Source organism: Stylophora pistillata, chromosome 14 (assembly GCF_964205215.1).
Source record: "Stylophora pistillata chromosome 14, jaStyPist1.2, whole genome shotgun sequence".
Taxonomy (NCBI): Eukaryota; Metazoa; Cnidaria; class Anthozoa; order Scleractinia; family Pocilloporidae; genus Stylophora; species Stylophora pistillata.
In genome coordinates this window covers 7,851,634-7,866,620 of record NC_142532.1, presented here as the reverse complement: position 1 = coordinate 7,866,620, position 14,987 = coordinate 7,851,634, and the positions used below count along the sequence as shown (strand labels likewise).

Sequence of the window (14,987 nt, the reverse complement as noted above, 5' to 3'; positions counted from 1 at the left end):
CTACTTTGAAATGTCTAAAAAACATAGGCGTTTTAATGTAAATCCCATACACGATTATTTTAGTTAAATAAGTGCAGATCACGTTCCGTGGAAAATTTAGCCTACAATATAATGCATTAACGTTACAAGCTCTTGATCGTATATCCAACCAACCATTTTCGATTTAGAGTTAGAGTGGACGGTGGGAGGAGAGGGCAGGGAAATAACGTGCGCAGGAAGTGTTTCTATGGAGTTTTCTAAAGTGAGAAGCCGACTTTCGTAGTTTTGGACGCGCCTAAAATACGGCGAGAGCGAAAACGTGGAGGATGGGAGGGGAGAGAGGAGGGGAAGGCAGATAACTGTAACGACCCCGCCGAAGTCCGTCGTGTTGCCGTAAAGGGACTGGTTGTAGTCAAATTCCAAACGTTTAAAAACTGACTCGTACGCAAGGGTTTCTAATTCAACTTCAGGAAAGTTAGACGTTCAAAGTTTAAAACGATTTTAAGTAGTCAGCGGTGCTTCCTTCTACGGGTTATGTATAGACATTTTGTTGAACGAAAAACAGCACTTTGAGCTTCTTCTTAAGGTTTACGCCTCCTAATAGGGATCTAATTTTGCCAGGCCAATGATTATGCAAGCTAAATACATTTTACCAAGGGCTATCAAAATCCTAAAATAAAATTGGGGGTAGCCGCGCAAAAATTTGGAGATAATTAGGTTTCAAATCAGAGAAAAGTGCTTATTAAAATTACCCCGCCAATTCCATTTGGATTGAGTTTTGTTTAACAAAATCAATAGTAAATGCAAATATCCTTAAAATAACAAGCAAATGTTATCCTCAGGCCGGCGCGATGTCGGCTAAAAAAGGAGTGAGATCCTGTCATTAGTCATGCTAATGACTAATAACAAGAGATCCATAATTGAGATGAATAATTGCCTCATAAGGTGGATAGCTTCGTTTCTGCACGAGCGATCCCAGGTTACACGCATTGGTACCACCTTTTCTTGCGCGCGCACGTTACGTGGCGGTGTCCGTCAGGGCACGAAGCTTGGCCCTCTACTTTTTGCGGTCATGGTGAACGATCTTGCGAGTGCCTGGGCTCCTCGTGCTAAATACGTGGATGACCTCACTGTCATCGAGATAATTCCTAGAAATTCCCCCTCAGTATTGAATTACATCGTAAATGATATGAACTCTTATGCATGTCAGAATAACATGTGCCTCAATCCGCGTAAATGTAAAGTCCTCACGGTTGACTTTCTTCATTATAATAGTTGTGTGCCCATGCCGATTATGGTCGGCGGATCCCTTGTCCAGCAAGTTCCGTCGTTTAAACTACTCGGCATTCATGTTTCGGAGGATCTTAGTGGACGGTGCATATTGACTTGTTGGTGAAAAGGGCCAATCGTAGACTGTTTGCGTTAAGGCAGCTGCGTAAGTGTGGCGTTCCACCCAAAGACATCGTTGCCATATACTGTGCACTTGTAAGATCTATATTGGAGTACGCGTCAGCTGTGTTTGCTGACTTGCCAAAGTACCTGGAAAATGCACTGGAAGACGTCCAGAAAAGAGCTCTTTCTATTATATGGCCTGACCTTCCATACGATCATACGCTTGAAAAGGCCGCCATTCAGACCTTGTCGGCGCGCCGCGCAGCTGCATGCGAGCGGTTTATTCGTAAAATTCTCCCAGGCCATCCCTTATACCCCCATATTCATGAGCGGGTACTTCACAGCACAACGCAAATGTGTCTGCGATCAGGCAAATCTTCTCACCGCACACTTGTCAGAACTGAGCGTTTTAAAAATTTCGTTACCGTTAAGTATCAACCTGTGTAAAGTATTGTGTGTATTTATTTATTTAGGTTTCCAGCGTGTCTATTTTTAGAACTGTACCAGTAATTTAGCCTTAGGCTGCAAGTGGTCCGAAATAAACTATATTATTATTATTATTATCATTATTATTATTATTATTATTATTATTATGCTGTTTATGACACCGGTTCCCTTAAAATTCAAAGAAAAAGAAAGTTGCTGTCGAATAATAGAGAGTGAATCATGTAAGAACTTTCCCTTGATTTTGAGTCGAAGGATGACTTAAATACGAATGGATCATTGTGTTCCTTCTCGGCTTAAGGCTGAGTGAACTCAAATTGCCAGTCGTATTGTTCATGGCACTGGCCTTCTACTCCAATGGTTTTTTAAAATACAACGGAAAAGAAACTTGGGTCGAGCATATGAAATTATAGCAGAAGTGACTGAAATCTCAAGTATTTTTTCTATATCACTTAGGCTCTGAGAGAGTTCTTTCCGAACACAGACAATCAAACCATCGATCAAACCATCAATCAAACCTTCAGAACAGCGGGATCAAGGGGAAAATTGAATTTTCTAACAAGCTTTATTACATCAGTCGCTTATCTTTATTAAGCAAACGAAGAAGGGCGCTTCATATCTTTTCATGATATATAAGATGGTATTCTGCAATGTTGACTGCACGGAAAATACGGATCTCGTTCTTGAATACTCGAGAAAAAGTAATACACCTCTAAAACTAATTCATAGAGGTAAGAGGGAGAATAATGATGAAGGTGGGCTTTAATTAGTCAATAACTGTATCCCAGTCCTTTTTATAGATACTCAGCAGCTAGACAGAAAAAAGTAGCTTTCGACGCCTTCTGCCAGCGCGCAAAGGATACTAATTGAAGTTATTTCTCAATTACTTTTCGTACTGGTGATTTGGCGCAGAGAAGCCTGGAAGTAGAAACTTGAGCTTTAAAATAATTAAATGTAGGACTTTCCATTGCTTTCATTTCTGATGAAATGAAATTCATGCGAAGTTTTCAAGAGCCTTTTAAAGAACCATGCAGCTTTCCAATTCAAGTCCACCAATTCATATCCGTGAGGACGCAAAGAGGTCTGACCAAAGTTAGTTTCAATTTATTTTACACTGTAAAAGTCAATTTATCTCTTCTGATGCATAAAGCCGGATGTTAATAATAGCTTTTTCAATTCTGCTCATCGGACGGACTTAAGATAAATGTAGCACTCTTCAGAAGAAAGGATAAATAACAAGCAATAATTCTTCTCTCAAGCCTCAGGAGCTACATGACAAGTAATTTGCTATAAGATTACTGTCTGACAAGTTATCTCGTGGGGAGAATAACTTCCTATGCTGTAAGGTACATGGGACAAAAACTATCTGCAGTTGAACCTGTACTGTATTGATTGGTCACTTACAAGGTATGGCATGGTGGCCACTCAATAGAGGTTGACTGCTTAATACAGGCTCACTCCACAGTAAGAGGTATATATAGTGAAAAACGATATAAAAAGCCATTTTGCTCCAAATTTGAATGAACAAAAACTCGCTCAGAAATACTATTAGCATTGATTTCGGGAGATGGATTAAACTTAAAAGCTTATCGTTAGTTTTATTTGAGTGTTTCCGCTCTAGGTGACACCGTGCAAACAGGGGAAGGACAATATAAACAGGCCGTCGGGACTTTGCAAAAGGTGACCACGACCGCTTAGTAGAGATGAGAATTACAAGCTAGCGGAGAAGTTAAGGGGAAAAAATGGGAAATTTGACAGCTGACCGCTAAAACAGGATGGACTGTATTTACAAAGACTAGTCATAATTGTGTAATTCCTACATCTTGCACAGAAAACTCGTCGAATTGACCATCATTTTCAAGCTAGCGTCTCGAAATTTTTCTAAATGGAGGATGGAGGAAGTAAACTTGCAGCAAAAACGGTTACAATAGCCAATAGTACAAATATAGCTGTGTCAAAACACTTTCAGCACTTCAAATATCAGATTCACAAGCCCTATAAGAACTCTAAGATGGTCTATTCGATATTTGCTTTCACTGTTCAACTATTTCTTTTCAGTCTTTGGTACTTGCCTGCAAATAGAAAAACTAATTGCGACTTGAAATGTTCAAAATGTGGACAAACAAAATTCGCAAGGTCAGTTAAGTTGCTTTTAAAAGAAGCAATATCCTAAATGGTGTCTACAGACCACAGAGCAAGAACGGATTGTAAAAAGCATTACCAAATTTAGTATAGGGGACTTCTAACTCTGAGGGTACCCAGGAATAACTTAAATCTATCATCTCCTTGACGCTTAACTCTTCAACAGTGTTCAACAACACTCGTATTCATTCTCAGCATCAGAGTAGCTTTTTCTCGCCGTGTACCTTACGAAAAGATATATATATAGGAATGACTCATTCCCTCATCTCGTTTTCTAGTCGACTTCTATCACCATTGCTTTACTCTGACCTGCGGGAACTGTGATGATTCAGGTTATTGGACGTGTGACAATAGCTGGCCATAAAAGGCTGTGGTTGTTATCATTTAGCTGTATCTTTTTCTCTACAAGAAAAGTGATTAAACGGAGTATCAGTCGAAATTTTAGTGACTAATCAGATATTTCTACAGTTTATATGTTACTCAAACGTAGCCTAAGTTTTGAAGTTACGCATCTTATGACTTTGATCGTTATCACCTGTTTCAGTGCATCCTCGGAGACCCAGGGGCTGAGTCGATTTAAAGTTAGGGCGTGAAGAGCCCCTGGGGACATTGTCTTACAAGACTAGTTCCAAACGGTCGCAGTCGTTCTGCCATCTGATTGGTGCCAGAAAATCTTTGTGTTTTTCTGCCCAATCAGAGTGAAGTGTGCTTTAGAGTCTTTTCGTGCGTTTTAACACGGACATATATTAGTAGCTCAGTTGCTCGCTATGTTTGTCTGGACCTTGCGACGGGGATTTGCTTGAGGTGAAAAGTTTAAGTCTCAGCACACAATGTTTGAGAAGTCGATTAGATTGTCCGCGAAAATCTCACCGGAAATTATACAGAATACTTTCGCAGGCATCACTAGAGAACGAGTTTTAAAGTTTGCGAGGTTTGTATAAAACACGATAGTTGCAGTCATTGATATGTCGCTTTAAACGTTAAAGGAGACTTAAGCTTAAATCTTTCTAGATTTTTTGCATAATTTGCTGTGACTGAAACTTTGCCAATCCCATGAAGTTATTTTGTCCCACGGGCCACGCAGGTATGTCGAGCAACTGGTGTATTCGCCTACGTAGCTTTCTGCTTTCTGTGCGCGCCAAAATCTAATCTTAGTAGTAAAGACAATACGGCCAAGGTTGCAGAGAACGTTGAGTTCGTGGACGACCTCCAGCAAGTGCTAAGAGAAAGCTTAGCTGTGTTTCCGGTTAGCTAATTAAAATCTGTACAAAAACTTATTAACGAGAACATCGCAGGAAGGAGAGATGTTTTCGGGCAGTTACCGAAGGGCTTTGGAAAGAGTTTAATCTTTCAACTGCTGCCTAGAGTGTTGAAATATTTGAGCTAGGAAGGCCACGGATTCTCTTCTTGTCCCTTGGTCACTGTCATTTCAACTCTTCTGTCGATTGTTTAAGACCCAAGTTAAATACCTTCGATCATTGGGAATCGATCCGATGCTGTTTTCAATGGGAAAAACAAAACCAAAGACCAAGAAATATTGGATGGAAAGGGTGGGGTTACTTTATTGCAAATGTCAGCTTAGTAGAACAGGATCATCTACCCACATCTAATAAGCAAAAGTTTCCACGCTCAGCTTTTCTTTTTTTTCAAGCGAAGATGAGATTTGATTTTGGCACGCACGGAAAGTTGCGCAAGAACCAGTTGCACGACATACCTGCGTGGCCCGTGCGACGAAATAACTTCCCGGGATTGGCAAAGTTTTAGTCACAGCAAATTATGCAAAAAATCTAGAAAGGTTTAAGCTTAAATTTTGTTTAACGTTTAAAGCGACATGTCAATGACTGCAACCATCGTGTTGTATACAAACCTCGCAAACTTTAAAACACGTTCTCTAGTGATACCTGCGAAAGTATTCAGTACAATTTCCGGTAAGATTTTCGCGGACATGATCGATTTCTCTTACATTGTGCGCTGAGACTGAAACTTTTCACCTCAAGCAAATCTCGGTCGCACGGTCCAAACAAACAGCGAGCAACTGAGATACTAGTTTATGTTAAAACACACGAAAGGACTCTAAAGCACACTTCACTCTGATTGGGCAGAAAAACACAAAGATTTTCTGGCACCAATCAGATGGCAGAACGACTGCGACCGTTTGGAACTAGTCTTGTAAGACAATGTCCCCAGGGGCTCTTCGTGCTCTAACTTGAAATCGACTCAGCCCCTGGGTCTCCGAGGATGGTTTCAGTGGTGTTGTGCGGTGATTCAACCGCATGGGAACTGCTCAGTGTCTGCATTCAATTCATCCAAAGATAACTTGGGGGGCAATCAGTTTTATTTAAACTATAAAACCTAAGCGAAAAGTAAGAGCAACTGCGAGACAAAGTTAACTTCACGTGCAAAGATCTAAAATTATTACCAAGACCGGCACTGGTAGAATTTGTGAACTTTCTGGCAGCATGCACGTGCAGTTGGGATGAATGGGAAATATAGAATATGTAACCACATTTAGTTCGTGTTAGCATTGAAGCCACAACTTAGACTACTGCCCGTTCAACTCGATTTCACCATCAGAATGAAGCAGGAAGGGTAATTAAACTCGAGTTCAAATTGCCAAAGACCAAACTTCTTGGTTTGGTTGTTAAGAGAAAGAAAATCGATGATCTGTTTTTGAAATGATGACATGGAGTAGTGTCTGTCTCCAATTTGTATTGTCGCCTTATATCTTTCGGATTAGCTTCTCCTCCCTAGGTCGATGGAAACTAACCGTCATTCCTTTCAAAACCGCAGTCACAAGTACACTGAAAGGAGAAACCACATATTCTATATATAGTCTACTGTCTGTCGGTGCATCTGGAGCGCGAAAAGTTTTGTTTCACACATTATTGAATTGAATTGAATTGAAACTTTATAAAGGCATAAGATAAATAATCACATCTCCTATGTTACAACATTAAAAGAAGCTATATATATAAATTACAGAGAAAGTCAAGATAAAAATTATAAGACTAGATTATGTTTAAAAATTAAGCGATTGACAAACGTGTTTTTGAACCTATCAGTGTTTATTTTAGGATGGTGACTTGTCTCTTTCCTCAGATTGTACTTGGTTGATTTCTTCTTTGGCATTATAGCTCTTAAAGGGTGTATTGTATTATTAAAAACATTCTTGAAGATACGTGTGTCTTGTTGATCTAACAATTCATAGACATTAATGTGGTCGGATGTACACTTGCGCTTATAACATCGATCTAAGAAACATTGGATTGTTGTTAATTCGGAATTTACAGCGCCAAATACGGACAGCCCGTATAATATATTTGGTAGAACCAGATTTAGAAATAGATGGTCTACTTCGGCCTGATTGTACCCTTCTTTCCTTAAAGATCTTAAAATGAACAGGCACTTGTTTGCTTTGATTAGTTTTTTCCGAATATGTGTTATAAACCTACTATCTTCCTGAAATGTTACCCCTAAAATAGTAAGCTCTTTTGTCTGTGGTATTCCAGACACAATCGGAAACTTTATTGTACAACCTTTCTTGCGGAAAATGATTTCCTTGGACTTAGATGGATTGCTACTCATACCATTACCCCTAGACTACTGGGAAAACTGATTAATCAGTGCGATAGATTTGGCATTATCACCTATCACAGGCGAGATAATGGTTGTATCATCTGCATATTTTACCAGCACGCTCTTATTGTCCAAGTGTATCTCTTAATCACTGAGAAAGACATTGAACAAGTGCGGCCTGCTGACACTTCCTTGGGTGGTACCTTTGTCGACACTTTTCCATTTACCAATAAACCCATTTCTAATGACTCTCTGCTGCCTGTCTTCCAAAAAGCTTAGATACCAGTTAACTATATAAGGATTTAGGGGGAGTTGCTTCAATTTGTGTGAGAGGAGATCGTGTTTCACACTATCAAAAGCAAGGCTTTTGATAGTGTGAAATAGTATTCCAATGCAGTACCTGAGCGAAGTTTCTATATTTCCAGTACCAGAATAAAAAGTGTGACAGTTGTAAACGCTTAAGCCACGAGACACAACGTATTGTCATGCCAATCACTTCCTTTATTTACACAATGTACAATGGTTCCTTATCTTGATTTCACAAGCCTAACATCATCTTTTTTCCCTGAGTACTAACAACATTAATATTAATATTTCTTAATGTAAGGAAAGATTACACCTAAATCAATTTGAGCATTAAATTTGAGCTGGTGAAGGTGAAGCAGCATTGACAGTTGACACAGGTGCTTTAACTTCTTGGTGAAATAATTCCTGTTCAACCTCAAATGACTCTCCATGAGTTGTCAAATTTGCTACAGGACCCTTTTAGCAGGCATTTTCCAGAGCTTTTTCGGTACTGACCACTTAAATCGAGATGGTTCTGCCCATATATATAATAATTAAACTCATCATTTTATAAATTTATAATTTTATATTTTAATTTTACATTACAATTTTATAATTTTACATTCAATTCACAGATATCGTATAAGACCACAGTGCACAAAGAAATAGAAATGTCACCTTTTTAATAAGGAGAAAAATATCCCAGCATAAACACTTCAATACCGAAAATCAAAGCAGGCATTTTCTTTCGGTATCCAAGCAACAAAACAACCGTACAAACATTATAAACCTTTCTCCAATTTCCAGCGACCTGCCCACGTTTTTTCGCATGTCTTCTGTTTTGAAATGTTCTGAGCACAAAAAGGTTGATTTTGTGATGAAGAATCCGTCCTTTCCATGCTGGCGTTTCAGGAGATTGCACCATCTGATTCGCTGCTGGACGTCATTAAGAAACGAGAAGAAATGCAGACCTGTTGGATTGCCTGTTGTGTCATAATAGCTATTAGCACAACCAAAAAGCGGCACAATGTCTTCCTCTTCTTTTAGATGAAGAAGGAGGAATATCCTGCGTAGGGAAAGTATCATTCATTGTCCAAATATCTCGATGAAAAGGACAGAGCACCACCATGGCCACATTTCACTAAACTCTCACTAGAACTCGCAACGCGACTCAACACTAACCTCGCTATCATGTTTGCGCGGTTACACATTCAATATGGCGCCGGGAACTGTAAAAAGGGCTATCTGTCTTTCGTTTTGTTTGTTTGAACAATGAGGAGAATTTCAAAGTCCAGTCCAGTGTGAAATCTTTTCCGAACCATACCGCGAGGAAACTGGATTTAACCGCCAAAATTGAGCAGTGCGTGTGATGTCTTCATGCAGACTTGTTGCTTCGAATTTTTGCATCTTTCTGAGGTAAGCTGTAGTTTTACACCCACACCAGTTGCGTGAGAAATGATTTTAACGTTAATAGTTGATACTTAGTCATTTTTACTCAACATTTAAGACTTAGCTTCGACACATTCGATGGATAATTATTCGAACCCAGAAATGTCGAGAGCTCGTGGAGTATCTTGTCGTCATCTAAATAGCTTCTGTAGAGAGTTTATTAAATTAAATTTCAAGAGTTAATGACTGGCGTTACTTGCATATGGTTTCTTTTTTGTTTGTCAATAACATCGCCAATACGAATTTGTCTAATGTATAAGAAAATTGTTAGTGTCCTAGATAAACTTAACATTTCGAGTGAAAGTCAGTATCGATTTCGTAAAAAGCGCTTAACAAACCTAGCTATTTTAGAACTTGTGACCAAGATATCAAAAGCAATTGATAATATTAAACGATTTACCATGGGTGTATTTCTAGACCTCTCCAAAGCATTTGATACTGTGGATCATAATATCTTACTTCAAAAACTAGAGCACTATGGGGTAAGAGGAGTTGCATTTGACTGGTTTAAGAACTACTTAACATGTAGAACACAATTTGTAAAATATAAGACAACCAACTCGAACAGTTTAACAATCAAGTGTGGAGTACCACACGGTTCCGTCTTGAGGCCTCTGTTATTTCTAATTTACATAAATGATATAACCGAATGCTCCCAGATATTATCATTTATTATATTTGCAGATGACACAAATTTGTTCTTAAATCACTGTAGTGTCCAGGCCTCCAAGGCCACGCCCAAGGCCCTAGGAGACGTAGACTCGAGTATTTTTTATGCACTGTAAAGTGAGAACGGGGTGTGAGAAAAGCTAGGATAACGAACAAACTAAGCGAGCTGTAAGCGAACTGTAAGCGAACTGTATAAGCGAACTCCTGAACATTACATTGGCGACGAGGATCATCTCATAGGCGGTCGATCGAATTGTTTCCATAGAGAAATCTCTGCGAATAGCCGCATATGATACAAATCTCAACTTCAGACCGTTTGACCCGGACGTAGATCCGACATCGTTCGGCACTCGATTCAGGAAATATCTCGAAAGATTCAAAGTGTACGCTGCAACGATGAATATAAAGGACAAAGCGAGAAAACGAGCACTACTCCTACACTGTGCTGGTCCCAAAGTACAGGACATCTTCGACACACTAGAGGATACGGGAGAAGACTTCGAAACCGCAGGAGAGAAACTTCCAGAGTATTTTGAGCCTAAAAGACATTATTTTTTTAGGATATACCAATTTCGGCAGTTAGCCCAAGAAGAAGAGGAGTCGTACGATGATTACACCACGGGTTTAAAGCAAGCAGCTGCTCCGTGCGAATTTCCAGAGGGTTGGCGTGAAGTTGAAATACAAATGCAGTTAATTGAAAAGGGAAAATCGAAGAGAGTTAGACGCCGCTTGCTCAGTAAGCCGCACTCGCTTCAGGAGGCGTTAGATTACGCTAGAGCACAGGAATTGTCGGATAAACAAGCGAAGAGAATCGAAATGGAGCAACAAAGTAGAGGGAACAATACTGAGGAAGAGTTGAAGAGGGTCTTTTTAGGAAGGCAAAAGAGCGCGACTGGTATCAACAAAGAGTGTTACTTTTGTGGAGGCGCATTTCCACACGCGGGAGGAAAGAAGAAATTCCAATTTCAAATGCTGTAGGAGTAAAAGGAAAGTAAATAAGAGTATCGTAAAGACAGTTCATCAGGAGGTGCAATCAGATAGCAGTGACGCGGAACCCCTTTGTGGGATCGAAGAAGTTGAGGCTGTCGAAAGCAACACAAAACCCAGGCCAATAAGAAGTATAAAAATCGAAAACCACGAAGTCAAAGTGCTGATCGACACGGGAGCGTCGGTTAACGTAATGGATGAATGCACCTTTCAGCAGCTACTGGCAAATAAGATCAAATTGGAGAAGTCGACAAGTGTTTTGCGCTCGTGCCAAACGAATGAAAACCCGTTCAGGCCATTAACAGTTATGGGCAAATTCGATGCAGTCGTAGAGTCAAACACGAGAATCATCCCGGCAACGTTCCACTTCATTAAAGGTAACACCAACACGGAACCCTTGATAGGATTTCAGACTGCCGAAAGTCTTGGCCTGGTAGTGATTACGAATGCAATACGAACTGATTCTGAAATGTTCACAAGCAAATTACTTGAGGAATACGCAGACCTGTTCCTGGGGATCGGGAAAATGGAAGGAGTGCAGGTAGATCTACACGTTGACCGTACAGTAACACCAGTTGCTCAACCTCACAGGAGGATCCCGTTCAGCGTCAGGCCAAAACTGGAGGCGGAGCTGGAGAGACTTATAAGGGATGATGTAATCGAGAAGGTCGAAGAGCCTACCAGTTGGGTATCCCCAGTCGTGATTACACCCAAGAGAACGGCGAATGAAATTCGACTGAACGTAGATATGAGAGAGGCCAATAAAGCCATTCCGCGGACCCATACTATTATGCCTACTCTCGAGGATATCACACATGAGCTCAATGGAGCAACTGTTTTCTCCCACTTGGATATGAATCATGGCTATCATCAACTGGAACTGCAAGAGAACAGCCGGGACATCACCACATTCTCAACGCACATCGGGTTGTACAGATACAAAAGGCTAAATTTTGGCACGAGATCCGCGGATGAAATCTTTCAAGACACCGTGAGCAGGGAGATCACCCGAGACATACCTGGATGCCTCAACATCAGTGACGACATTCTTGTGTACGAAAAAACACAACAGGAACATGATCGGAATCTAGACAAATTATTCAAGAAGGCTAGAGAAAAGAAGATCACGTATAACAAGGGAAAGTGTGAATTCAATAAGCAAAGTTGTGTGTATTACGGGCTGAAGTTTTTTAAAGATGTAGCATCCCCTGACCCGCGATAGGTTGAGGCTATCAAGGCGGCCGAGCCTCCTCGCAACGCGAAGGAACCGAACTCATTCCTATGTACGGTGCAATACAACGCGAGATTTATGGAAAAGTATGCCCCTCAAACCGACCTTCTGAGAGGTTTACTCAAAGCCAACGCTTTTGCCTGGACGAGAGATCATCAGGAAGCGTTCGAGAGTTTGAAAGAAGGCCTTAGCTCAGACACAGTCTTAGTCTATTTTGACCCTGCTGTAGAGCATGAAGTTCATGTGGATGGCTGTCCGTTAGGAATCTCAGCGACCTTGGTCCAACGTGAGTCGAGTGACAAAGGCTGGAGGGTGGTGCAATACGCAAGCAGGGCCCTCTCGGATGCGGAACGGAACAATTCCCAAATCGAGCTAGAGGTGCTTGCGGCAGATTTTGCGTGCAGGAAATTTCATGTATTCATGTATGGCTTGCCGTTCAAAATAGTCACCGATCACAAACCGCTCGAAGTCATCCTGAACAACCCTAGGCATCAGACGTCAATACGGCTGCAAAGAATGATGGTACGAATGCTCGATTATGAGTTCAAGGTCGAATATAGGCCCGGAAAGACGAATATCTCCGATTATACATCTAGGAACCCGCTGCCTCGTGAAACCTCACTAGAAGGGAACTAGGCACTACCAAGGATGTCAAGCAGTACGTGAATTTCGTGGTCGCAAGTGACATTCCCCTGGCTATCAGCAAAGAGGACCTGGTAAAGGCAACGGAAAACGACGAGGAACTAAAAAGGTTAATCACCTGTATACGGGAGAGGAAGATTGACCACAGGAACCTAGACATGAAAACGTACCTCAATATTTACGATGAATTGGCTGTGGCTGACGGTCTTGTCCTTCGGGATGAAAGAATCATAGTCCCTCGAGAATTCAGAGAAACTATGGTGAAAATTGCTCATGAGGGTCACCAGGGCATCGTTCGTACGAAACAATTGCTTCGTGCCCACGTTTGGTTTCCCGGAATCGATAAGATGGTCGAAAAGCACGTTGGGAATTGCCTAGCTTGTCAAGCTACCATCCCTTGCCACACCAGAGAGCCACTCCAAATGTCGGATCTGCCAACAGGTCCGTGGAAGAAGATCAGTGTGGATTTTTCGGGACCTTTTCCAAATAAGGACATGGCTTTAGTGTTCTGGGACCAGTATTCAAGGTATCCTGTCGTAGAATTTGTCACAAGTATCTCCGCAGAGGCTGTAATTCCCCAGCTCACACGTGTTTTCACTAGTTATGGAATTCCAGAAGAGGTGAAGACAGATAACGGCCCCCCATTTAATGGGTCCAAATTTGCAAAATATGCCCAAGAACAAGGGTTCAGGCACAGGAAAGTCACACCCGGATGGGCGGAGGCAAATGGTGACGTCGAACGATTCATCCAGACGGTCAAAAGGAGCGCGAGGGTTGCCATGATTGAGGGGAAAGCATTTAAACAAGAGATCCAAAGGACGGTTGGCAACTATCGTGCCACACCCCATCCTGTGACGAGAGAGAGTCCCGACAAGCTCACGTTCCGGAGAGAGATAAGACGAAAACTGCCAGAAAGGGTCGTTCCCCAGGAAGAACAACGCCATGAACTAATCCGTGAAAGAGACGAGAGAAAGAAGAAGCAAATGAAAGCTTATGCTGATGAGCGCAGACACACATCACAAAGCTCGATCAAAATTGGTGACCGTGTTCTTTTGAAACAGAATAGGGGTAACACGTTGACCCCGCCGTATGATCCACGACCATATGCAGTCGTTGGAATAAAAGGGAGCATGGTCACTGTGAAGAGGGGAAAGGAAGTCAAATCCCGCAATTCTTCCCACTGTAAGGTACTCAAGTATGCTGGAAAGGAGGAGCACGACGATTTGGGTTGTGACAAGGAACGACAACCGATGAACAGGCGACCAACGAACCGCCATATTGAAGTAGGGGAGGTTCCTGGAGAAGGAAATATAGTCATGCAAGAGACGCACAGGGGACCGACAATCGCGCCAATGGAACCCCGAAGATCAGTACGAGCCAGAACGTCCACGTGGGAAACAATTTACAGAGACTTCAAGCCTCACTAAAGAAAAGGGGGAGGTATAGTGTCCAGGCCTCCAAGTCCACGCCCAAGGCCCCAGGAGACGTAGACTCGAGTATTTATTATGCACTGTAAAGTGAGAACGGGGTGAGAGAAAATCTAGGATAACGAACAAACTAAGCGAGCTGTAAGCGAACTGTAAGCGAACTGCAAGCGAACTGTATAAGCGAACTCCTGAACATTACATGATGTAATGACCCTATATAAAACTATGAATCAAGAACTCAAAAAAGTAACAGCTTGGCTAACTACAACTACTAAGTTGTCTATGAATATTAATAAAACAAATTTCATAATATTTAAAAGTAATAGAAAAAAGCTAAAACACAAAGCAAATGTTATTATTAACGAACATACAATTGACCAAGTGAAATATACAAAATTTGTGGGAATATACATTGATGAAGAACTCTCTTGGAAGTACCATATTAACCATATTGCTAGTTAAATCTCAAAGATGACAGGCATAATGGCCAGGGCAAGACATCACTTAACCTCTAAAACATTTCTAACTTTATATCATACCATGATTTACCCCTACATGAATTATTGTAACATCATTTGGGGGAGTACTTATCCGAGTAGACTTCTCTCTATCTTCAAGATACAGAAGAAAATTGTGAGGATCATGACCTTCTCAAATTATAATGAAGATAGAAGACCTTTGTTTCAGTCGTTAGAAATACTAAAAATCTAAGAACTAAACACATACCTGACAGCAGTTTTCATGTATCATATTACCATGACAAG

At 41.1% G+C, this 14,987-nt stretch overlaps 1 pseudogene across 1 annotated transcript in view; it reads left to right on the top strand.

Moving 5' to 3' along the window:
• The first annotated feature begins 9,131 nt into the window (after positions 1 to 9,131).
• LOC111329477 (uncharacterized) overlaps positions 9,132 to 14,987 on the top strand; it is a 31,576-nt pseudogene continuing 25,720 nt past the window's right edge. The window contains exon 1 of the transcript XR_015995182.1: positions 9,132 to 9,234. The product of XR_015995182.1 is annotated as an uncharacterized LOC111329477 (transcript). The remainder of the gene's footprint in view (positions 9,235 to 14,987) is intronic.